The sequence below is a fragment of the Hemitrygon akajei genome, chromosome 11, assembly GCF_048418815.1.
Source record: "Hemitrygon akajei chromosome 11, sHemAka1.3, whole genome shotgun sequence".
Classification (NCBI taxonomy): Eukaryota; Metazoa; Chordata; class Chondrichthyes; order Myliobatiformes; family Dasyatidae; genus Hemitrygon; species Hemitrygon akajei.
Genome location: NC_133134.1, coordinates 70224558 through 70249017, shown reverse-complemented (window position 1 = coordinate 70249017; position 24460 = coordinate 70224558).

The window sequence follows — 24460 nt, the reverse complement described above, 5'->3', positions numbered from 1 at the left end:
GGGTGGGGTCCGGTCTCTCCTGTTGGTTGGGTTCCTGTCTCTCCTGTTGTTTGGGGTCTGGTCTCTCCTGTTGGGTGGGGTCCTGTCTCTCCTGTTGGGTGGTGTCCTGTCTCTCCTGTTGGGTGGGATCCCATGTCTTCTGTTGGGTTGGGTCCTGTCTCTCCTGTTGGGTGTGGTCCCATCTCTCCTGTTGGGTGGGGTCTGGTCTCTCCTGTTGGGTGAGGTCTGGTCTCTCCTGTTGGGTTGGGTCCCATCTCTCCTGTTGGGTTGGGTCTCATCTCTCCTGTTGGGTGGGGTCCAGTCTCTCCTGTTGGGTGGGGTCCGGTCTCTCCTGTTGGTTGGGGTCCTGTCTCTCCTGTTGTTTGGGGTCTGGTCTCTCCTGTTGGGTGGGGTCCTGCCTCTCCTGTTGGGTGGGGTCCTGTCTCTCCTGTTGGGTGGGATCCCATGTCTTTTGTTGGGTTGGATCCTGTCTCTCCTGTTGGGTGGGATCCCATCTCTCCTGTTGGGTGGGGTCTGGTCTCTCCTGTTGTGTTGGCTCCCATCTCTCCTGTTTGGTGGGGTCTGGTCTCTCCTGTTGGGTTGGGTCCCATCCCTCCTGTTGGGTTGGGTCCCATCTCTCCTGTTGGGTGGGGTACAGTCTCTCCTGTTGGGTGGGGTCCGGTCTCTCCTGTTGGTTGGGGTCCTGTCTCTCCTGTTGTTTGGGGTCTGGTCTCTCCTGTTGGGTGGGGTCCTGCCTCTCCTGTTGGGTGGGGTCCTGTCTCTCCTGTTGGGTGGGGTCCCATGTCTCCTGTTGGGTGGGGCCCGGTCTCTCCTGTTGGGTGGGATCCTATGTCTCCTGTTGTGTTGGGTCCTGTTTCTCCTGTTGGTTGGGGTCCGGACTCTCCTGTTGGGTGGGGTCCTGTCTCTCCTGTTGGGTGGGGTCCTGTCTCTCCTGTTGGGTGGGATCCCATGTCTTCTGTAGGGTTGGGTCCTGTCTCTCCTGTTGGGTGGGGTCCCATCACTCCTGTTGGGTGGGGTCCTGTCTCTCCTGTTGGGTGGGGTCCCATGTCTCCTGTTGGGTGGGGCCCGGTCTTTCCTGTTGGGTGGGTCCCGGTCTCTCCTGTTGTGTGGGGCCCAGTCTCTCCTGTTGGGTGGGATCCCATGTCTCCTGTTGGGTTGGGTCCTGTCTCTCCTGTTGGTTGGGGTCTGGTCTCTCCTGTTTGGTGGGGTCCTGTCTCTCCTGTTGGTTGGGGTGTGGTCTCTCCTGTTGGGTGGGGTCCTGTCTCTCCTGTTGTGTGGGGTCCGGTCTCTCCTGTTGGGTGGGGTCTCATCTCTCCTGTTGGGTTGGGTCTGGTCTCTCCTGCTGGGAGGGGTCCCATGTTTCCAGTTGGGTGGGGTCCCGTCTCTCCTGTTGCGTGGGGTCCGGTCTCTCCTGTTGGGTGGGGTCCCGTCCCTCCTGTTGGGTGGGGTCCCATGTTTCCTGTTGGGTGGGGTCCCGTCTCTCCTGCTGGCTGGGTTCACATCTCACTTGTTGGGTGGGGCCCCATGTATCCTGTTGGGTGGGGTCCGGTCTGTCCTGTTGGCTGGGGTCCCATCTCTCCTGTTGGGTGGGTTCCCATCTCTCCTGTTGGGAGGGGTCCCATGTTTCCTGTTGGGTGGGGTCCCGTCTCTCCTGTTGGTTGGGGTCTTATCTCTCCTGTTGTTTGGTGTCCCATCTCTCCTGTTGGGTGGGATCCCATGTCTCCTGTTGGGTGGGGTTCGGTCTCTCCTGTTGGGTGGGTCCGGTCTCTCCTGTTGGGTGGGGTCCCATGTTTCCTGTTGTGTGGGGTCCCGTCCCTCCTGTTGGGTGGGGTCCCATGTTTCCTGTTGGGTGGGGTCCCGTCTCTCCTGTTGGCTGGGGTCTCATCTCTCCTGTTGGGTGGGGCCCCATGTCTCCTGTTGGGTGGGGTCCGGTCTCTCCTGTTGGGTGGGGTCCCATCTCTCCTGTTGGCTGGGGTCCCATCTCTCCTGTTGGGTGGGGTCCCATCTCTCCTGTTGGGTGGGGTCCCATGTCTCCTGTTGGGTGGTATCCCGTCTCTCCTGTTGGGTGGGGTCCCATGTTTCCTGTTGGGTGGGGTCCTGTCTCTCTTGTTGTGTCGGGTCCGGTCTCTCCTGTTGGGTGGGGTCTCATCTCTCCTGTTGGGTTGGGTCTGGATTCTCCTGCTGGGAGGGGTCCCATGTTTCCAGTTGGGTGGGGACCCGTCTCTCCTGTTGTGTGGGGTCCGGTCTCTCCTGTTGGGTGGGGTCCCATGTTTCCTGTTGGGTGGGGTCCCGTCCCTCCTGTTGGGTGGGGTCCCATGTTTCCTGTTGGGTGTGGTCCCGTCTCTCCTGTTGGCTGGGGTCACATCTCTCCTGTTGGGTGGGGTCTGGTCTCTCCTGTTGTGTTGGCTCCCATCTCTCCTGTTGGGTGGGGTCTGGTCTCTCCTGTTGGGTTGGGTCTCATCTATCCTGTTGGGTGGGGTCCAGTCTCTCCTGTTGGGTGGGGTCCGGTCTCTCCTGTTGGTTGGGGTCCTGTCTCTCCTGTTGTTTGGGGTCTGGTCTCTCCTGTTGGGTGGGGTCCTGCCTCTCCTGTTGGGTGGGGTCCTGTCTCTCCTGTTGGGTGGGATCCCATGTCTTTTGTTGGGTTGGATCCTGTCTCTCCTGTTGGGTGGGATCCCATCTCTCCTGTTGGGTGGGGTCTGGTCTCTCCTGTTGTGTTGGCTCCCATCTCTCCTGTTGGGTGGGGTCTGGTCTCTCCTGTTGGGTTGGGTCCCATCCCTCCTGTTGGGTTGGGTCCCATCTCTCCTGTTGGGTGGGGTACAGTCTCTCCTGTTGGGTGGGGTCCGGTCTCTCCTGTTGGTTGGGGTCCTGTCTCTCCTGTTGTTTGGGGTCTGGTCTCTCCTGTTGGGTGGGGTCCTGCCTCTCCTGTTGGGTGGGGTCCTGTCTCTCCTGTTGGGTGGGGTCCCATGTCTCCTGTTGGGTGGGGCCCGGTCTCTCCTGTTGGGTGGGATCCTATGTCTCCTGTTGTGTTGGGTCCTGTTTCTCCTGTTGGTTGGGGTCCGGACTCTCCTGTTGGGTGGGGTCCTGTCTCTCCTGTTGGGTGGGGTCCTGTCTCTCCTGTTGGGTGGGATCCCATGTCTTCTGTAGGGTTGGGTCCTGTCTCTCCTGTTGGGTGGGGTCCCATCACTCCTGTTGGGTGGGGTCCTGTCTCTCCTGTTGGGTGGGGTCCCATGTCTCCTGTTGGGTGGGGCCCGGTCTTTCCTGTTGGGTGGGTCCCGGTCTCTCCTGTTGTGTGGGGCCCAGTCTCTCCTGTTGGGTGGGATCCCATGTCTCCTGTTGGGTTGGGTCCTGTCTCTCCTGTTGGTTGGGGTCTGGTCTCTCCTGTTTGGTGGGGTCCTGTCTCTCCTGTTGGTTGGGGTGTGGTCTCTCCTGTTGGGTGGGGTCCTGTCTCTCCTGTTGTGTGGGGTCCGGTCTCTCCTGTTGGGTGGGGTCTCATCTCTCCTGTTGGGTTGGGTCTGGTCTCTCCTGCTGGGAGGGGTCCCATGTTTCCAGTTGGGTGGGGTCCCGTCTCTCCTGTTGCGTGGGGTCCGGTCTCTCCTGTTGGGTGGGGTCCCGTCCCTCCTGTTGGGTGGGGTCCCATGTTTCCTGTTGGGTGGGGTCCCGTCTCTCCTGCTGGCTGGGTTCACATCTCACTTGTTGGGTGGGGCCCCATGTCTCCTGTTGGGTGGGGTCCGGTCTGTCCTGTTGGCTGGGGTCCCATCTCTCCTGTTGGGTGGGTTCCCATCTCTCCTGTTGGGAGGGGTCCCATGTTTCCTGTTGGGTGGGGTCCCGTCTCTCCTGTTGGTTGGGGTCTTATCTCTCCTGTTGTTTGGTGTCCCATCTCTCCTGTTGGGTGGGATCCCATGTCTCCTGTTGGGTGGGGTTCGGTCTCTCCTGTTGGGTGGGTCCGGTCTCTCCTGTTGGGTGGGGTCCCATGTTTCCTGTTGTGTGGGGTCCCGTCCCTCCTGTTGGGTGGGGTCCCATGTTTCCTGTTGGGTGGGGTCCCGTCTCTCCTGTTGGCTGGGGTCTCATCTCTCCTGTTGGGTGGGGCCCCATGTCTCCTGTTGGGTGGGGTCCGGTCTCTCCTGTTGGGTGGGGTCCCATCTCTCCTGTTGGCTGGGGTCCCATCTCTCCTGTTGGGTGGGGTCCCATCTCTCCTGTTGGGTGGGGTCCCATGTCTCCTGTTGGGTGGTATCCCGTCTCTCCTGTTGGGTGGGGTCCCATGTTTCCTGTTGGGTGGGGTCCTGTCTCTCTTGTTGTGTCGGGTCCGGTCTCTCCTGTTGGGTGGGGTCTCATCTCTCCTGTTGGGTTGGGTCTGGATTCTCCTGCTGGGAGGGGTCCCATGTTTCCAGTTGGGTGGGGACCCGTCTCTCCTGTTGTGTGGGGTCCGGTCTCTCCTGTTGGGTGGGGTCCCATGTTTCCTGTTGGGTGGGGTCCCGTCCCTCCTGTTGGGTGGGGTCCCATGTTTCCTGTTGGGTGTGGTCCCGTCTCTCCTGTTGGCTGGGGTCACATCTCTCCTGTTGGGTGGGGCCACGGTCTCTCCTGTTGGTTGGGGTCCTGTCTCTCCTGTTGGTTGGGGTCCTGTCTCTCCTGTTGGGCTGGCTCCCATCTCTCCTGTTGGGTGGGGTCTGGTCTCTCCTGTTGGGTTGGGTCCCATCTCTCCTGTTGGGTTGAGTCCCATCTCTCCTGTTGGGTGGGGTCCAGTCTCTCCTGTTGGGTGGGGTCCGGTCTCTCCTGTTGGTTGGGGTCCTGTCTCTCCTGTTGTTTGGGGTCTGGTCTCTCCTGTTGGGTGGGGTCCTGCCTCTCCTGTTGGGTGGGGTCCTGTCTCTCCTGTTGGGTGGGATCCCATGTCTTCTGTTTGGTTGGATCCTGTATCTCCTTTTGGGTGGGGTCCCATCTCTCCTGTTAGGTGGGATCCTGTCTCTCCTGTTGCGTGGGGTCCCATGTTTCCTGTTGGGTGAGGCCCGGTCTCTCCTGTTGTGTGTGGCCCGGTCTCTCCTGTTGGGTGGGATCCCATGTCTCCTGTTGGGTTGGGTCCTGTCTCTCCTGTTGGGTGGGGTCTGGTCTCTCCTGTTGGGTGGGGTCCTGTCTCTCCTGTTGGGTGGGGTCCTGTCTCTCCTGTTGGGTGGGATCCCATGTCTTCTGTAGGGTTGGGTCCTGTCTCTCCTGTTGGGTGGGGTCCCATCACTCCTGTTGGGTGGGGTCCTGTCTCTCCTGTTGGGTGGGGTCCCATGTCTCCTGTTGGGTGGGGCCCGGTCTTTCCTGTTGGGTGGGTCCCGGTCTCTCCTGTTGTGTGGGGCCCAGTCTCTCCTGTTGGGTGGGATCCCATGTCTCCTGTTGGGTTGGGTCCTGTCTCTCCTGTTGGTTGGGGTCTGGTCTCTCCTGTTTGGTGGGGTCCTGTCTCTCCTGTTGGTTGGGGTGTGGTCTCTCCTGTTGGGTGGGGTCCTGTCTCTCCTGTTGTGTGGGGTCCGGTCTCTCCTGTTGGGTGGGGTCTCATCTCTCCTGTTGGGTTGGGTCTGGTCTCTCCTGCTGGGAGGGGTCCCATGTTTCCAGTTGGGTGGGGTCCCGTCTCTCCTGTTGCGTGGGGTCCGGTCTCTCCTGTTGGGTGGGGTCCCGTCCCTCCTGTTGGGTGGGGTCCCATGTTTCCTGTTGGGTGGGGTCCCGTCTCTCCTGCTGGCTGGGTTCACATCTCACTTGTTGGGTGGGGCCCCATGTCTCCTGTTGGGTGGGGTCCGGTCTGTCCTGTTGGCTGGGGTCCCATCTCTCCTGTTGGGTGGGTTCCCATCTCTCCTTTTGGGAGGGGTCCCATGTTTCCTGTTGGGTGGGGTCCCGTCTCTCCTGTTGGTTGGGGTCTTATCTCTCCTGTTGTTTGGTGTCCCATCTCTCCTGTTGGGTGGGATCCCATGTCTCCTGTTGGGTGGGGTTCGGTCTCTCCTGTTGGGTGGGTCCGGTCTCTCCTGTTGGGTGGGGTCCCATGTTTCCTGTTGTGTGGGGTCCCGTCCCTCCTGTTGGGTGGGGTCCCATGTTTCCTGTTGGGTGGGGTCCCGTCTCTCCTGTTGGCTGGGGTCTCATCTCTCCTGTTGGGTGGGGCCCCATGTCTCCTGTTGGGTGGGGTCCGGTCTCTCCTGTTGGGTGGGGTCCCATCTCTCCTGTTGGCTGGGGTCCCATCTCTCCTGTTGGGTGGGGTCCCATCTCTCCTGTTGGGTGGGGTCCCATGTCTCCTGTTGGGTGGTATCCCGTCTCTCCTGTTGGGTGGGGTCCCATGTTTCCTGTTGGGTGGGGTCCTGTCTCTCTTGTTGTGTCGGGTCCGGTCTCTCCTGTTGGGTGGGGTCTCATCTCTCCTGTTGGGTTGGGTCTGGATTCTCCTGCTGGGAGGGGTCCCATGTTTCCAGTTGGGTGGGGACCCGTCTCTCCTGTTGTGTGGGGTCCGGTCTCTCCTGTTGGGTGGGGTCCCATGTTTCCTGTTGGGTGGGGTCCCGTCCCTCCTGTTGGGTGGGGTCCCATGTTTCCTGTTGGGTGTGGTCCCGTCTCTCCTGTTGGCTGGGGTCACATCTCTCCTGTTGGGTGGGGCCACGGTCTCTCCTGTTGGTTGGGGTCCTGTCTCTCCTGTTGGTTGGGGTCCTGTCTCTCCTGTTGGGCTGGCTCCCATCTCTCCTGTTGGGTGGGGTCTGGTCTCTCCTGTTGGGTTGGGTCCCATCTCTCCTGTTGGGTTGAGTCCCATCTCTCCTGTTGGGTGGGGTCCAGTCTCTCCTGTTGGGTGGGGTCCGGTCTCTCCTGTTGGTTGGGGTCCTGTCTCTCCTGTTGTTTGGGGTCTGGTCTCTCCTGTTGGGTGGGGTCCTGCCTCTCCTGTTGGGTGGGGTCCTGTCTCTCCTGTTGGGTGGGATCCCATGTCTTCTGTTTGGTTGGATCCTGTATCTCCTTTTGGGTGGGGTCCCATCTCTCCTGTTAGGTGGGATCCTGTCTCTCCTGTTGCGTGGGGTCCCATGTTTCCTGTTGGGTGAGGCCCGGTCTCTCCTGTTGTGTGTGGCCCGGTCTCTCCTGTTGGGTGGGATCCCATGTCTCCTGTTGGGTTGGGTCCTGTCTCTCCTGTTGGGTGGGGTCTGGTCTCTCCTGTTGGGTGGGGTCCTGTCTCTCCAGTTGGTTGGGGTCTGGTCTGTCCTGTTGGGTGGGATCCCATGTCTTCTGTTTGGTTGGGTCCTGTCTCTCCTGTTGGGTGGGGTCCACTCTCTCTTGTTGGGTGGGGTCCCATGTCTCCTGTTGGGTGGGGTCCGGTCTCTCCTGTTGGTTGGGGTCCCATCTCTCCTGTTGGGTGGGGTCTGGTCTCTCCTGTTGGGCTGGCTCCCATCTCTCCTGTTGGGTGTGGTCTGGTCTCTCCTGTTGGGTTGGGTCCCATCTCTCATGTTGGGTTGAGTCCCATCTCTCCTGTTGGGTGGGGTCCAGTCTATCCTGTTGGGTGGGTTCCTGTCTCTCCTGTTGGGTGGGGTCCTGTCTCTCCTGTTGGGTGGGATCCCATGTCTCCTGTTGGGTGGGGTTCGGTCTCTCCTGTTGGGTGGGGTCCGGTCTCTCCTGTTGGGTGGGGTCCCATGTCTCCTGTTGGGTGGGATCCCGTCTCTCCTGTTGGGTGGGGTCCCATGTTTCCTGTTGGGTGGTGTCCGGTCTCTCCTGTTGGTTGGGGTCCTGTCTCTCCTGTTGGGTGGGATCCCGTCCCTCCTGTTGGGTGGGGTCCCATGTTTCCTGTTGGGTGGGGTCCCGTCTCTCCTGTTGGCTGGGGTCTCATCTCTCCTGTTGGGTGGGGCCCCATGTCTCCTGTTGGGTGGGGTCCCGTCTCTCCTGTTGGCTGGGGTCCCATCTCTCCTGTTGCGTGGGGTCCCATCTCTCCTGTTGGGTGGGGTCCCATGTCTCCTGTTGGGTGGGATCCCGTCTCTCCTGTTGGGTGGGGTCCCATGTTTCCTGTTGGGTGGGGTCCTGTCTCACTTGTTGTGTCGGGTCCGGTCTCTCCTGTTGGGTGGGGTCTCATCTCTCCTGTTGGGTTGGGTCTGGACTCTCCTGCTCGGAGGGGTCCCATGTTTCCAGTTGGGTGGGGACCCGTCTCTCCTGTTGTGTGGGGTCCAGTCTCTCCTGTTGGGTGGGGACCCATGTTTCCTGTTGGGTGGGGTCCCGTCCCTCCTGTTGGGTGGGGTCCCATGTTTCCTGTTGGGTGGGGTCCCGTCTCTCCTGTTGGCTGGGGTCACATCTCTCCTGTTGGGTGGGGCCACGGTCTCTCCTGTTGGTTGGGGTCCTGTCTCTCCTGTTGGTTGGGGTCCTGTCTCTCCTGTTGGGCTGGCTCCCATCTCTCCTGTTGGGTGGGGTCTGGTCTCTCCTGTTGGGTTGGGTCCCATCTCTCCTGTTGGGTTGAGTCCCATCTCTCCTGTTGGGTGGGGTCCAGTCTCTCCTGTTGGGTGGGGTCCGGTCTCTCCTGTTGGTTGGGGTCCTGTCTCTCCTGTTGTTTGGGGTCTGGTCTCTCCTGTTGGGTGGGGTCCTGTCTCTCCTGTTGGGTGGTGTCCTGTCTCTCCTGTTGGGTGGGATCCCATGTCTTCTGTTGGGTTGGGTCCTGTCTCTCCTGTTGGGTGTGGTCCCATCTCTCCTGTTGGGTGGGGTCTGGTCTCTCCTGTTGGGTGAGGTCTGGTCTCTCCTGTTGGGTTGGGTCCCATCTCTCCTGTTGGGTTGGGTCTCATCTCTCCTGTTGGGTGGGGTCCAGTCTCTCCTGTTGGGTGGGGTCCGGTCTCTCCTGTTGGTTGGGGTCCTGTCTCTCCTGTTGTTTGGGGTCTGGTCTCTCCTGTTGGGTGGGGTCCTGCCTCTCCTGTTGGGTGGGGTCCTGTCTCTCCTGTTGGGTGGGATCCCATGTCTTTTGTTGGGTTGGATCCTGTCTCTCCTGTTGGGTGGGATCCCATCTCTCCTGTTGGGTGGGGTCTGGTCTCTCCTGTTGTGTTGGCTCCCATCTCTCCTGTTGGGTGGGGTCTGGTCTCTCCTGTTGGGTTGGGTCCCATCCCTCCTGTTGGGTTGGGTCCCATCTCTCCTGTTGGGTGGGGTACAGTCTCTCCTGTTGGGTGGGGTCCGGTCTCTCCTGTTGGTTGGGGTCCTGTCTCTCCTGTTGTTTGGGGTCTGGTCTCTCCTGTTGGGTGGGGTCCTGCCTCTCCTGTTGGGTGGGGTCCTGTCTCTCCTGTTGGGTGGGGTCCCATGTCTCCTGTTGGGTGGGGCCCGGTCTCTCCTGTTGGGTGGGATCCTATGTCTCCTGTTGTGTTGGGTCCTGTTTCTCCTGTTGGTTGGGGTCCGGACTCTCCTGTTGGGTGGGGTCCTGTCTCTCCTGTTGGGTGGGGTCCTGTCTCTCCTGTTGGGTGGGATCCCATGTCTTCTGTAGGGTTGGGTCCTGTCTCTCCTGTTGGGTGGGGTCCCATCACTCCTGTTGGGTGGGGTCCTGTCTCTCCTGTTGGGTGGGGTCCCATGTCTCCTGTTGGGTGGGGCCCGGTCTTTCCTGTTGGGTGGGTCCCGGTCTCTCCTGTTGTGTGGGGCCCAGTCTCTCCTGTTGGGTGGGATCCCATGTCTCCTGTTGGGTTGGGTCCTGTCTCTCCTGTTGGTTGGGGTCTGGTCTCTCCTGTTTGGTGGGGTCCTGTCTCTCCTGTTGGTTGGGGTGTGGTCTCTCCTGTTGGGTGGGGTCCTGTCTCTCCTGTTGTGTGGGGTCCGGTCTCTCCTGTTGGGTGGGGTCTCATCTCTCCTGTTGGGTTGGGTCTGGTCTCTCCTGCTGGGAGGGGTCCCATGTTTCCAGTTGGGTGGGGTCCCGTCTCTCCTGTTGCGTGGGGTCCGGTCTCTCCTGTTGGGTGGGGTCCCGTCCCTCCTGTTGGGTGGGGTCCCATGTTTCCTGTTGGGTGGGGTCCCGTCTCTCCTGCTGGCTGGGTTCACATCTCACTTGTTGGGTGGGGCCCCATGTCTCCTGTTGGGTGGGGTCCGGTCTGTCCTGTTGGCTGGGGTCCCATCTCTCCTGTTGGGTGGGTTCCCATCTCTCCTGTTGGGAGGGGTCCCATGTTTCCTGTTGGGTGGGGTCCCGTCTCTCCTGTTGGTTGGGGTCTTATCTCTCCTGTTGTTTGGTGTCCCATCTCTCCTGTTGGGTGGGATCCCATGTCTCCTGTTGGGTGGGGTTCGGTCTCTCCTGTTGGGTGGGTCCGGTCTCTCCTGTTGGGTGGGGTCCCATGTTTCCTGTTGTGTGGGGTCCCGTCCCTCCTGTTGGGTGGGGTCCCATGTTTCCTGTTGGGTGGGGTCCCGTCTCTCCTGTTGGCTGGGGTCTCATCTCTCCTGTTGGGTGGGGCCCCATGTCTCCTGTTGGGTGGGGTCCGGTCTCTCCTGTTGGGTGGGGTCCCATCTCTCCTGTTGGCTGGGGTCCCATCTCTCCTGTTGGGTGGGGTCCCATCTCTCCTGTTGGGTGGGGTCCCATGTCTCCTGTTGGGTGGTATCCCGTCTCTCCTGTTGGGTGGGGTCCCATGTTTCCTGTTGGGTGGGGTCCTGTCTCTCTTGTTGTGTCGGGTCCGGTCTCTCCTGTTGGGTGGGGTCTCATCTCTCCTGTTGGGTTGGGTCTGGATTCTCCTGCTGGGAGGGGTCCCATGTTTCCAGTTGGGTGGGGACCCGTCTCTCCTGTTGTGTGGGGTCCGGTCTCTCCTGTTGGGTGGGGTCCCATGTTTCCTGTTGGGTGGGGTCCCGTCCCTCCTGTTGGGTGGGGTCCCATGTTTCCTGTTGGGTGTGGTCCCGTCTCTCCTGTTGGCTGGGGTCACATCTCTCCTGTTGGGTGGGGCCACGGTCTCTCCTGTTGGTTGGGGTCCTGTCTCTCCTGTTGGTTGGGGTCCTGTCTCTCCTGTTGGGCTGGCTCCCATCTCTCCTGTTGGGTGGGGTCTGGTCTCTCCTGTTGGGTTGGGTCCCATCTCTCCTGTTGGGTTGAGTCCCATCTCTCCTGTTGGGTGGGGTCCAGTCTCTCCTGTTGGGTGGGGTCCGGTCTCTCCTGTTGGTTGGGGTCCTGTCTCTCCTGTTGTTTGGGGTCTGGTCTCTCCTGTTGGGTGGGGTCCTGCCTCTCCTGTTGGGTGGGGTCCTGTCTCTCCTGTTGGGTGGGATCCCATGTCTTCTGTTTGGTTGGATCCTGTATCTCCTTTTGGGTGGGGTCCCATCTCTCCTGTTAGGTGGGATCCTGTCTCTCCTGTTGCGTGGGGTCCCATGTTTCCTGTTGGGTGAGGCCCGGTCTCTCCTGTTGTGTGTGGCCCGGTCTCTCCTGTTGGGTGGGATCCCATGTCTCCTGTTGGGTTGGGTCCTGTCTCTCCTGTTGGGTGGGGTCTGGTCTCTCCTGTTGGGTGGGGTCCTGTCTCTCCAGTTGGTTGGGGTCTGGTCTGTCCTGTTGGGTGGGATCCCATGTCTTCTGTTTGGTTGGGTCCTGTCTCTCCTGTTGGGTGGGGTCCACTCTCTCTTGTTGGGTGGGGTCCCATGTCTCCTGTTGGGTGGGGTCCGGTCTCTCCTGTTGGTTGGGGTCCCATCTCTCCTGTTGGGTGGGGTCTGGTCTCTCCTGTTGGGCTGGCTCCCATCTCTCCTGTTGGGTGTGGTCTGGTCTCTCCTGTTGGGTTGGGTCCCATCTCTCATGTTGGGTTGAGTCCCATCTCTCCTGTTGGGTGGGGTCCAGTCTCTCCTGTTGGGTGGGGTCCTGTCTCTCCTGTTGGGTGGGATCCCATGTCTTCTGTAGGGTTGGGTCCTGTCTCTCCTGTTGGGTGGGGTCCCATCTCTCCTGTTGGGTGGGGTCCTTTCTCTCCTGTTGGGTGGGGTCCCATGTCTCCTGTTGGGTGGGGCCCGGTCTTTCCTGTTGGGTGGGTCCCGGTCTCTCCTGTTGTGTGGGGCCCAGTCTCTCCTGTTGGGTGGGATCCCATGTCTCCTGTTGGGTTGGGTCCTGTCTCTCCTGTTGGTTGGTGTCTGGTCTCTCCTGTTGGGTGGGGTCCTGTCTCTCCTGTTGGTTGGGGTGTGGTCTCTCCTGTTGGGAGGGGTCCTGTCTCTCGTGTTGGGTGGGGTCCTGTCTCTCCTGTTGGGTTGGATCCCATGTCTCTCCTGTTGGGTTGGGTCCTGTCTCTCGTGTTGGGTGGGGTCCGGACTCTCCTGTTGGTTGGGGTCCTGTCTCTCCTGTTGGTTGGCGTCCCGTCTCTCCTGTTGGGTGGGGTCCTGTCTCTCCTGTTGGGTGGGATCCCATGTCTCCTGTTGTGTTGGGTCCTGTTTCTCCTGTTGGTTGGTGTCCGGTCTCTCCTGTTGGGTGGGGTCCTGTCTCTCCTGTTGGGTGGGGTCCGGTCTCTCCTGTTGGGTGGGGTCCTGTCTCTCCTGTTGGGTTTGGTCCCATCTCTCCTGTTGGGTGGGTTCCCATCTCTCCTGTTGGGTGGGTTCCCATGTCTCCTGTTGGGTGAGGTCCGGTCTCACCTGTTGTGTGCGGTCCCATGTCTCCTGTTGGGTGGGGCCCGGTCTCTCCTGTTGGGTGTGATCCCATCTCTCCTGTTGGGTGGGGTCCCATCTCTCCTGTTGGGTGGGGTCCCATTTCTCCTGTTGGGTGGGATCCCGTCTCTCCTGTTGGGTGGGGTCCCATGTTTCCTGTTGGGTGGGGTCCTGTCTCACTTGTTGTGTCGGGTCCGGTCTCTCCTGTTGGGTGGGGTCTCATCTCTCCTGTTGGGTTGGGTCTGGACTCTCCTGCTCGGAGGGGTCCCATGTTTCCAGTTGGGTGGGGACCCGTCTCTCCTGTTGTGTGGGGTCCAGTCTCTCCTGTTGGGTGGGGTCCCATGTTTCCTGTTGGGTGGGGTCCCGTCCCTCCTGTTGGGTGGGGTCCCATGTTTCCTGTTGGGTGGGGTCCCGTCTCTCCTGTTGGCTGGGGTCACATCTCTCCTGTTGGGTGGGGCCACGGTCTCTCCTGTTGGTTGGGGTCCTGTCTCTCCTGTTGGTTGGGGTCCTGTCTCTCCTGTTGGGCTGGCTCCCATCTCTCCTGTTGGGTGGGGTCTGGTCTCTCCTGTTGGGTTGGGTCCCATCTCTCCTGTTGGGTTGAGTCCCATCTCTCCTGTTGGGTGGGGTCCAGTCTCTCCTGTTGGGTGGGGTCCGGTCTCTCCTGTTGGTTGGGGTCCTGTCTCTCCTGTTGTTTGGGGTCTGGTCTCTCCTGTTGGGTGGGGTCCTGTCTCTCCTGTTGGGTGGTGTCCTGTCTCTCCTGTTGGGTGGGATCCCATGTCTTCTGTTGGGTTGGGTCCTGTCTCTCCTGTTGGGTGGGGTCCCATCTCTCCTGTTGGGTGGGGTCTGGTCTCTCCTGTTGGGTGAGGTCTGGTCTCTCCTGTTGGGTTGGGTCCCATCTCTCCTGTTGGGTTGGGTCCCATCTCTCCTGTTGGGTGGGGTCCAGTCTCTCCTGTTGGGTGGGGTCCGGTCTCTCCTGTTGGTTGGGGTCCTGTCTCTCCTGTTGTTTGGGGTCTGGTCTCTCCTGTTGGGTGGGGTCCTGCCTCTCCTGTTGGGTGGGGTCCTGTCTCTCCTGTTGGGTGGGATCCCATGTCTTTTGTTGGGTTGGATCCTGTCTCTCCTGTTGGGTGGGATCCCATCTCTCCTGTTGGGTGGGGTCTGGTCTCTCCTGTTGTGTTGGCTCCCATCTCTCCTGTTGGGTTGGGTCTGGTCTCTCCTGTTGGGTTGGGTCCCATCCCTCCTGTTGGGTTGGGTCCCATCTCTCCTGTTGGGTGGGGTACAGTCTCTCCTGTTGGGTGGGGTCCGGTCTCTCCTGTTGGTTGGGGTCCTGTCTCTCCTGTTGTTTGGGGTCTGGTCTCTCCTGTTGGGTGGGGTCCTGCCTCTCCTGTTGGGTGGGGTCCTGTCTCTCCTGTTGGGTGGGGTCCCATGTCTCCTGTTGGGTGGGGCCCGGTCTCTCCTGTTGGGTGGGATCCTATGTCTCCTGTTGTGTTGGGTCCTGTTTCTCCTGTTGGTTGGGGTCCGGACTCTCCTGTTGGGTGGGGTCCTGTCTCTCCTGTTGGGTGGGGTCCTGTCTCTCCTGTTGGGTGGGATCCCATGTCTTCTGTAGGGTTGGGTCCTGTCTCTCCTGTTGGGTGGTGTCCCATCACTCCTGTTGGGTGGGGTCCTGTCTCTCCTGTTGGGTGGGGTCCCATGTCTCCTGTTGGGTGGGGCCCGGTCTTTCCTGTTGGGTGGGTCCCGGTCTCTCCTGTTGTGTGGGGCCCAGTCTCTCCTGTTGGGTGGGATCCCATGTCTCCTGTTGGGTTGGGTCCTGTCTCTCCTGTTGGTTGGGGTCTGGTCTCTCCTGTTTGGTGGGGTCCTGTCTCTCCTGTTGGTTGGGGTGTGGTCTCTCCTGTTGGGTGGGGTCCTGTCTCTCCTGTTGTGTGGGGTCCGGTCTCTCCTGTTGGGTGGGGTCCTGTCTCTCCTGTTGGGTGGGGTCACATCCCTCCTGTTGGGTGGGGTCCCATCTCTCCTGTTGGGTGGTGTCCCATCTCTCCTGTTGGGTGGTGTCCGGTCTCTCCTGTTGGTTGGGGTCCTGTCTCTCCTGTTGGGTGGGATCCCATCTCTCCTGTTGGGTGGGGTCTGGTCTCTCCTGTTGGGTTGGGTCCCATCTATCCTGTTGGGTGGGGTCCCATCTCTCCTGTTGGGTGGGGTCCCATGTTTCCTGCTGGGTGGGGTCCCGTCCCTCCTGTTGGTTGGGGTCTTATCTCTCCTGTTGGTTGGGGTCCCATCTCTCCTGTTGGGTGGGATCCCATGTCTCCTGTTGGGTGGGGTTCGGTCTCTCCTGTTGGGTGGGGTCCGGTCTCTCCTGTTGGGTGGGGTCCCATGTTTCCTGTTGTGTGGGGTCCCGTCCCTCCTGTTGGGTGGGGGTCCCATGTTTCCTGTTGGGTGGGGTCCCGTCTCTCCTGTTGGCTGGGGTCTCATCTCTCCTGTTGGGTGGGGCCCCATGTCTCCTGTTGGGTGGGGTCCCGTCTCTCCTGTTGGCTGGGGTCCCATCTCTCCTGTTGGGTGGGGTCCCATCTCTCCTGTTGGGTGGGGTCCCATGTCTCCTGTTGGGTGGGATCCCGTCTCTCCTGTTGGGTGGGGTCCCATGTTTCCTGTTGGGTGGGGTCCTGTCTCACTTGTTGTGTCGGGTCCGGTCTCTCCTGTTGGGTGGGGTCTCATCTCTCCTGTTGGGTTGGGTCTGGACTCTCCTGCTCGGAGGGGTCCCATGTTTCCAGTTGGGTGGGGACCCGTCTCTCCTGTTGTGTGGGGTCCAGTCTCTCCTGTTGGGTGGGGACCCATGTTTCCTGTTGGGTGGGGTCCCGTCCCTCCTGTTGGGTGGGGTCCCATGTTTCCTGTTGGGTGGGGTCCCGTCTCTCCTGTTGGCTGGGGTCACATCTCTCCTGTTGGGTGGGGCCACGGTCTCTCCTGTTGGTTGGGGTCCTGTCTCTCCTGTTGGTTGGGGTCCTGTCTCTCCTGTTGGGCTGGCTCCCATCTCTCCTGTTGGGTGGGGTCTGGTCTCTCCTGTTGGGTTGGGTCCCATCTCTCCTGTTGGGTTGAGTCCCATCTCTCCTGTTGGGTGGGGTCCAGTCTCTCCTGTTGGGTGGGGTCCGGTCTCTCCTGTTGGTTGGGGTCCTGTCTCTCCTGTTGTTTGGGGTCTGGTCTCTCCTGTTGGGTGGGGTCCTGTCTCTCCTGTTGGGTGGTGTCCTGTCTCTCCTGTTGGGTGGGATCCCATGTCTTCTGTTGGGTTGGGTCCTGTCTCTCCTGTTGGGTGGGGTCCCATCTCTCCTGTTGGGTGGGGTCTGGTCTCTCCTGTTGGGTGAGGTCTGGTCTCCCCTGTTGGGTTGGGTCCCATCTCTCCTGTTGGGTTGGGTCCCATCTCTCCTGTTGGGTGGGGTCCAGTCTCTCCTGTTGGGTGGGGTCCGGTCTCTCCTGTTGGTTGGGGTCCTGTCTCTCCTGTTGTTTGGGGTCTGGTCTCTCCTGTTGGGTGGGGTCCTGCCTCTCCTGTTGGGTGGGGTCCTGTCTCTCCTGTTGGGTGGGATCCCATGTCTTTTGTTGGGTTGGATCCTGTCTCTCCTGTTGGGTGGGATCCCATCTCTCCTGTTGGGTGGGGTCTGGTCTCTCCTGTTGTGTTGGCTCCCATCTCTCCTGTTGGGTGGGGTCTGGTCTCTCCTGTTGGGTTGGGTCCCATCCCTCCTGTTGGGTTGGGTCCCATCTCTCCTGTTGGGTGGGGTACAGTCTCTCCTGTTGGGTGGGGTCCGGTCTCTCCTGTTGGTTGGGGTCCTGTCTCTCCTGTTGGTTGGGGTCCTGTCTCTCCTGTTGTTTGGGGTCTGGTCTCTCCTGTTGGGTGGGGTCCTGCCTCTCCTGTTGGGTGGGGTCCTGTCTCTCCTGTTGGGTGGGGTCCCATGTCTCCTGTTGGGTGGGGCCCGGTCTCTCCTGTTGGGTGGGATCCTATGTCTCCTGTTGTGTTGGGTAATGTTTCTCCTGTTGGTTGGGGTCCGGACTCTCCTGTTGGGTGGGGTCCTGTCTCTCCTGTTGGGTGGGGTCCTGTCTCTCCTGTTGGGTGGGATCCCATGTCTTCTGTAGGGTTGGGTCCTGTCTCTCCTGTTGGGTGGGGTCCCATCACTCCTGTTGGGTGGGGTCCTGTCTCTCCTGTTGGGTGGGGTCCCATGTCTCCTGTTGGGTGGGGCCCGGTCTTTCCTGTTGGGTGGGTCCCGGTCTCTCCTGTTGTGTGGGGCCCAGTCTCTCCTGTTGGGTGGGATCCCATGTCTCCTGTTGGGTTGGGTCCTGTCTCTCCTGTTGGTTGGGGTCTGGTCTCTCCTGTTTGGTGGTGTCCTGTCTCTCCTGTTGGTTGGGGTGTGGTCTCTCCTGTTGGGTGGGGTCCTGTCTCTCCTGTTGTGTGGGGTCCGGTCTCTCCTGTTGGGTGGGGTCTCATCTCTCCTGTTGGGTTGGGTCTGGTCTCTCCTGCTGGGAGGGGTCCCATGTTTCCAGTTGGGTGGGGTCCCGTCTCTCCTGTTGCGTGGGGTCCGGTCTCTCCTGTTGGGTGGGGTCCCGTCCCTCCTGTTGGGTGGGGTCCCATGTTTCCTGTTGGGTGGGGTCCCGTCTCTCCTGCTGGCTGGGTTCACATCTCACTTGTTGGGTGGGGCCCCATGTCTCCTGTTGGGTGGGGTCCGGTCTGTCCTGTTGGCTGGGGTCCCATCTCTCCTGTTGGGTGGGTTCCCATCTCTCCTGTTGGGAGGGGTCCCATGTTTCCTGTTGGGTGGGATCCCGTCTCTCCTGTTGGTTGGGGTCTTATCTCTCCTGTTGTTTGGGGTCCCATCTCTCCTGTTGGGTGGGATCCCATGTCTCCTGTTGGGTGGGGTTCGGTCTCTCCTGTTGGGTGGGGTCCGGTCCCTCCTGTTGGGTGGGGTCCCATGTTTCCTGTTGGGTGGGGTCCCGTCTCTCCTGTTGGCTGGGGTCTCATCTCTCCTGTTGGGTGGGGCCCCATGTCTCCTGTTGGGTGGGGTCCGGTCTCTCCTGTTGGGTGGGGTCCCATCTCTCCTGTTGGCTGGGGTCCCATCTCTCCTGTTGGGTGGGGTCCCATCTCTCCTGTTGGGTGGGGTCCCATGTCTCCTGTTGGGTGGGATCCCGTCTCTCCTGTTGGGTGGGGTCCCATGTTTCCTGTTGGGTGGGGTCCTGTCTCTCTTGTTGTGTCGGGTCCGGTCTCTCCTGTTGGGTGGGGTCTCATCTCTCCTGTTGGGTTGGGTCTGGATTCTCCTGCTGGGAGGGGTCCCATGTTTCCAGTTGGGTGGGGACCCGTCTCTCCTGTTGTGTGGGGTCCGGTCTCTCCTGTTGGGTGGGGTCCCATGTTTCCTGTTGGGTGGGGTCCCGTCCCTCCTGTTGGGTGGGGTCCCATGTTTCCTGTTGGGTGTGGTCCCGTCTCTCCTGTTGGCTGGGGTCACATCTCTCCTGTTGGGTGGGGCCACGGTCTCTCCTGTTGGTTGGGGTCCTGTCTCTCCTGTTGGTTGGGGTCCTGTCTCTCCTGTTGGGCTGGCTCCCATCTCTCCTGTTGGGTGGGGTCTGGTCTCTCCTGTTGGGTTGGGTCCCATCTCTCCTGTTGGGTTGAGTCCCATCTCTCCTGTTGGGTGGGGTCCAGTCTCTCCTGTTGGGTGGGGTCCGGTCTCTCCTGTTGGTTGGGGTCCTGTCTCTCCTGTTGTTTGGGGTCTGGTCTCTCCTGTTGATTGGGGTCCTGTCTCTCCTGTTGGGTGGTGTCCTGTCTCTCCTGTTGGGTGGGATCCCATGTCTTCTGTTGGGTTGTGTCCTGTCTCTCCTGTTGGGTGGGGTCCCATCTCTCCTGTTAGGTGGGGTCTGGTCTCTCCTGTTGGGTGAGGTCTGGTCTCTCCTGTTGGGTTGGGTCCCATCTCTCCTGTTGGGTTGGGTCCCATCTCTCCTGTTGGGTGGGGTCCAGTCTCTCCTGTTGGGTGGGGTCCGGTCTCTCCTGTTGGTTGGGGTCCTGTCTCTCCTGTTGTTTGGGGTCTGGTCTCTCCTGTTGGGTGGGGTCCTGCCTCTCCTGTTGGGTGGGGTCCTGTCTCTCCTGTTGGGTGGGATCCCATGTCTTCTGTTTGGTTGGATCCTGTATCTCCTTTTGGGTGGGGTCCCATCTCTCCTGTTAGGTGGGATCCTGTCTCCCCTGTTGCGTGGGGTCCCATGTTTCCTGTTGGGTGAGGCCCGGTCTCTCGTGTTGTGTGTGGCCCGGTCTCTCCTGTTGGGTGGGATCCCATGTCTCCTGTTGGGTTGGGTCCAGTCTCTCCTGTTGGGTGGGGTCTGGTCTCTCCTGTTGGGTGGGGTCCTGTCTCTCCAGTTGGTTGGGGTCTGGTCTGTCCTGTTGGGTGGGATCCCATGTCTTCTGTTTGGTTGGGTCCTGTCTCGCCTGTTGGGTGGGGTCCACTCTCTCTTGTTGGGTGGGGTCCCATGTCTCCTGTTGGGTGGGGTCCGGTCTCTCCTGTTGGTTGGGGTCCCATCTCTCCTGTTGGGTGGGGTCTGGTCTCTCCTGTTGGGCTGGCTCCCATCTCTCCTGTTGGGTGTGGTCTGGTCTCTCCTGTTGGGTTGGGTCCCATCTCTCATGTTGGGTTGAGTCCCATCTCTCCTGTTGGGTGGGGTCCAGTCTCTCCTGTTGGGTGGGTTCCTGTCTCTCCTGTTGGGTGGGGTCCTGTCTCTCCTGTTGGGTGGTATCCCATGTCTTCTGTAGGGTTGGGTCCTGTCTCTCCTGTTGGGTGGGGTCCCATCTCTCCTGTTGGGTGGGGTCCTGTCTCTCCTGTTGGGTGGGGTCCCATGTCTCCTGTTGGGTGGGGCCCGGTCTTTCCTGTTGGGTGGGTCCCGGTCTCTCCTGTTGTGTGGGGCCCAGACTCTCCTGTTGGGTGGGATCCCATGTCTCCTGTTGGGTTGGGTCCTGTCTCTCCTGTTGGTTGGTGTCTGGTCTCTCCTGTTGGGTGGGGTCCTGTCTCTCCTGTTGGTTGGGGTGTGGTCTCTCCTGTTGGGTGGGGTCCTGTCTCTCGTGTTGGGTGGGGTCCTGTCTCTCCTGTTGGGTTGGATCCCATGTCTCTCCTGTTGGGTTGGGTCCTGTCTCTCGTGTTGGGTGGGGTCCGGACTCTCCTGTTGGTTGGGGTCCTGTCTCTCCTGTTGGTTGGCGTCCCGTCTCTCCTGTTGGGTGGGGTCCTGTCTCTCCTGTTGGGTGGGATCCCATGTCTCCTGTTGTGTTGGGTCCTGTTTCTCCTGTTGGTTGGTGTCCGGTCTCTCCTGTTGGGTGGGGTCCTGTCTCTCCTGTTGGGTGGGGTCCGGTCTCTCCTGTTGGGTGGGGTCCTGTCTCTCCTGTTGGGTTTGGTCCCATCTCTCCTGTTGGGTGGGATCCCATCTCTCCTGTTGGGTGGGTTCCCATGTCTCCTGTTGGGTGAGGTCTGGTCTCACCTGTTGTGTGCGGTCCCATGTCTCCTGTTGGGTGGGGCCCGGTCTCTCCTGTTGGGTGTGATCCCATCTCTCCTGTTGGGTGGGGTGCGGTCTCTCCTATTGGGTTTAGTCCTGTCTCTCCTGTTGGGTGGGGTCCTGTCTCTCCTGTTGGTTGGCGTCCCGTCTCTCCTGTTGGGTGGGGTCCTGTCTCTCCTGTTGGGTGGGGTCCCATGTCTCCTGTTGGGTGGGGCCCGGTCTCTCCTGTTGGGTGGGATCCCATGTCTCCTGTTGTGCTGGGTGCTGTTTCTCCTGTTGTTTGGGGTCCAGTCTCTCCTGTTGGGTGGGGTCCTGTCTCTCCTGTTGGGTGGGGTCCGGTCTCTCCTGTTGGGTGGGGTCCTGTCTCTCCTGTTGGGTTTGGTCCCATCTCTCCTGTTGGGTGGGTTCCCATCTCTCCTGTTGGGTGGGTTCCCATGTCTCCTGTTGGGTGAGGTCCGGTCCCTCCTGTTGTGTGCAGTCCCATGTCTCCTGTTGGGTGGGGCCCGGTCTCTCCTGTTGGGTGTGATCCCATCTCTCCTGTTGGGTGGGGTCCGGTCTCTCCTGTTGGGTTTAGTCCTGTCTCTCCTGTTGGGTGGGGTCCTGTCTCTCCTGTTGGTTGGGGTCCCGTCTCTCCTGTTGGGTGGGGTCCGGTCTCTCCTGTTGGTTGGGGTCCTGTCTCTCCTGTTCGTTTGGGTCCTGTCTCTCCTATTGGTTGGGATCCCATGTCTCCTGTTGGGTTGGGTCCTGTCTCTCCTGTCGGGTGGGGTCCGGTCTCTCCTGTTGGTTGGGGTCCCATCTCTCTTGTTGGGTGGGGCCCGGTCTGTCCTGTTGGGTGGGATCCCATGTCTCCTGTTGGGTTGGGTCCCATCCCTCCTGTTGGGTGGGGTCACATCCCTCCTGTTGGGTGGGGTCCCATCTCTCTTGTTGGGTGGTGTCCCATCTCTCCTGTTGGGTGGTGTCCGGTCTCTCCTGTTGGTTGGGGTCCTGTCTCTCCTGTTGGGTGGGATCCCATCTCTCCTGTTGGGTGGGGTCTGGTCTCTCCTGTTGGGTTGGGTCCCATCTATCCTGTTGGGTGGGGTCCCATCTCTCCTGTTGGGTGGGGTCCCATGTTTCCTGCTGGGTGGGGTCCCGTCCCTCCTGTTGGTTGGGGTCTTATCTCTCCTGTTGGTTGGGGTCCCATCTCTCCTGTTGGGTGGGATCCCATGTCTCCTGTTGGGTGGGGTTCGGTCTCTCCTGTTGGGTGGGGTCCCATGTTTCCTGTTGTGTGGGGTCCCGTCCCTCCTGTTGGGTGGGGTCCCATGTTTCCTGTTGGGTGGGGCCCCATGTCTCCTGTTGGTTGGGGTCCCGTCTCTCCTGTTGGCTGGGGTCCCATCTCTCCTGTTGGGTGGGGTCCCATCTCTCCTGTTGGGTGGGGTCCCATGTCTCCTGTTGGGTGGGATCCTGTCTCTCCTGTTGGGTGGGGTCCCATGTTTCCTGTTGGGTGGGGTCCTGTCTCTCTTGTTGTGTCGGGTCCGGTCTCTCCTGTTGGGTGGGGTCTCATCTCTCCTGTTGTGTTGGGTCTGGACTCTCCTGCTCGGAGGGGTCCCATGTTTCCAGTTGGGTGGGGACCCGTCTCTCCTGTTGTGTGGGGTCCAGTCTCTCCTGTTGGGTGGGGTCCCATGTTTCCTGTTGGGTGGGGTCCCGTCCCTCCTGTTGGGTGGGGTCCCATGTTTCCTGTTGGGTGGGGTCCCGTCTCTCCTGTTGGCTGGGGTCACATCTCTCCTGTTGGGTGGGGCCACGGTCTCTCCTGTTGGTTGGGGTCCTGTCTCTCCTGTTGGTTGGGGTCCTGTCTCTCCTGTTGGGCTGGCTCCCATCTCTCCTGTTGGGTGGGGCCCCATGTCTCCTGTTGGGTGGGGTCCGGTCTCTCCTGTTGGGTGGGGTCCCATCTCTCCTGTTGGCTGGGGTCCCATCTCTCCTGTTGGGTGGGGTCCCATCTCTCCTGTTGGGTGGGGTCCCATGTCTCCTGTTGGGTGGGATCCCGTCTCTCCTGTTGGGTGGGGTCCCATGTTTCCTGTTGGGTGGGGTCCTGTCTCTCTTGTTGTGTCGGGTCCGGTCTCTCCTGTTGGGTGGGGTCTCATCTCTCCTGTTGGGTTGGGTCTGGATTCTCCTGCTGGGAGGGGTCCCATGTTTCCAGTTGGGTGGGGACCCGTCTCTCCTGTTGTGTGGGGTCCGGTCTCTCCTGTTGGGTGGGGTCCCATGTTTCCTGTTGGGTGGGGTCCCGTCCCTCCTGTTGGGTGGGGTCCCATGTTTCCTGTTGGGTGTGGTCCCGTCTCTCCTGTTGGCTGGGGTCACATCTCTCCTGTTGGGTGGGGCCACGGTCTCTCCTGTTGGTTGGGGTCCTGTCTCTCCTGTTGGTTGGGGTCCTGTCTCTCCTGTTGGGCTGGCTCCCATCTCTCCTGTTGGGTGGGGTCTGGTCTCTCCTGTTGGGTTGGGTCCCATCTCTCCTGTTGGGTTGAGTCCCATCTCTCCTGTTGGGTGGGGTCCAGTCTCTCCTGTTGGGTGGGGTCCGGTCTCTCCTGTTGGTTGGGGTCCTGTCTCTCCTGTTGTTTGGGGTCTGGTCTCTCCTGTTGATTGGGGTCCTGTCTCTCCTGTTGGGTGGTGTCCTGTCTCTCCTGTTGGGTGGGATCCCATGTCTTCTGTTGGGTTGTGTCCTGTCTCTCCTGTTGGGTGGGGTCCCATCTCTCCTGTTAGGTGGGGTCTGGTCTCTCCTGTTGGGTGAGGTCTGGTCTCTCCTGTTGGGTTGGGTCCCATCTCTCCTGTTGGGTTGGGTCCCATCTCTCCTGTTGGGTGGGGTCCAGTCTCTCCTGTTGGGTGGGGTCCGGTCTCTCCTGTTGGTTGGGGTCCTGTCTCTCCTGTTGTTTGGGGTCTGGTCTCTCCTGTTGGGTGGGGTCCTGCCTCTCCTGTTGGGTGGGGTCCTGTCTCTCCTGTTGGGTGGGATCCCATGTCTTCTGTTTGGTTGGATCCTGTATCTCCTTTTGGGTGGGGTCCCATCTCTCCTGTTAGGTGGGATCCTGTCTCCCCTGTTGCGTGGGGTCCCATGTTTCCTGTTGGGTGAGGCCCGGTCTCTCGTGTTGTGTGTGGCCCGGTCTCTCCTGTTGGGTGGGATCCCATGTCTCCTGTTGGGTTGGGTCCAGTCTCTCCTGTTGGGTGGGGTCTGGTCTCTCCTGTTGGGTGGGGTCCTGTCTCTCCAGTTGGTTGGGGTCTGGTCTGTCCTGTTGGGTGGGATCCCATGTCTTCTGTTTGGTTGGGTCCTGTCTCGCCTGTTGGGTGGGGTCCACTCTCTCTTGTTGGGTGGGGTCCCATGTCTCCTGTTGGGTGGGGTCCGGTCTCTCCTGTTGGTTGGGGTCCCATCTCTCCTGTTGGGTGGGGTCTGGTCTCTCCTGTTGGGCTGGCTCCCATCTCTCCTGTTGGGTGTGGTCTGGTCTCTCCTGTTGGGTTGGGTCCCATCTCTCATGTTGGGTTGAGTCCCATCTCTCCTGTTGGGTGGGGTCCAGTCTCTCCTGTTGGGTGGGTTCCTGTCTCTCCTGTTGGGTGGGGTCCTGTCTCTCCTGTTGGGTGGTATCCCATGTCTTCTGTAGGGTTGGGTCCTGTCTCTCCTGTTGGGTGGGGTCCCATCTCTCCTGTTGGGTGGGGTCCTGTCTCTCCTGTTGGGTGGGGTCCCATGTCTCCTGTTGGGTGGGGCCCGGTCTTTCCTGTTGGGTGGGTCCCGGTCTCTCCTGTTGTGTGGGGCCCAGTCTCTCCTGTTGGGTGGGATCCCATGTCTCCTGTTGGGTTGGGTCCTGTCTCTCCTGTTGGTTGGTGTCTGGTCTCTCCTGTTGGGTGGGGTCCTGTCTCTCCTGTTGGTTGGGGTGTGGTCTCTCCTGTTGGGTGGGGTCCTGTCTCTCGTGTTGGGTGGGGTCCTGTCTCTCCTGTTGGGTTGGATCCCATGTCTCTCCTGTTGGGTTGGGTCCTGTCTCTCGTGTTGGGTGGGGTCCGGACTCTCCTGTTGGTTGGGGTCCTGTCTCTCCTGTTGGTTGGCGTCCCGTCTCTCCTGTTGGGTGGGGTCCTGTCTCTCCTGTTGGGTGGGATCCCATGTCTCCTGTTGTGTTGGGTCCTGTTTCTCCTGTTGGTTGGTGTCCGGTCTCTCCTGTTGGGTGGGGTCCTGTCTCTCCTGTTGGGTGGGGTCCGGTCTCTCCTGTTGGGTGGGGTCCTGTCTCTCCTGTTGGGTTTGGTCCCATCTCTCCTGTTGGGTGGGATCCCATCTCTCCTGTTGGGTGGGTTCCCATGTCTCCTGTTGGGTGAGGTCTGGTCTCACCTGTTGTGTGCGGTCCCATGTCTCCTGTTGGGTGGGGCCCGGTCTCTCCTGTTGGGTGTGATCCCATCTCTCCTGTTGGGTGGGGTGCGGTCTCTCCTATTGGGTTTAGTCCTGTCTCTCCTGTTGGGTGGGGTCCTGTCT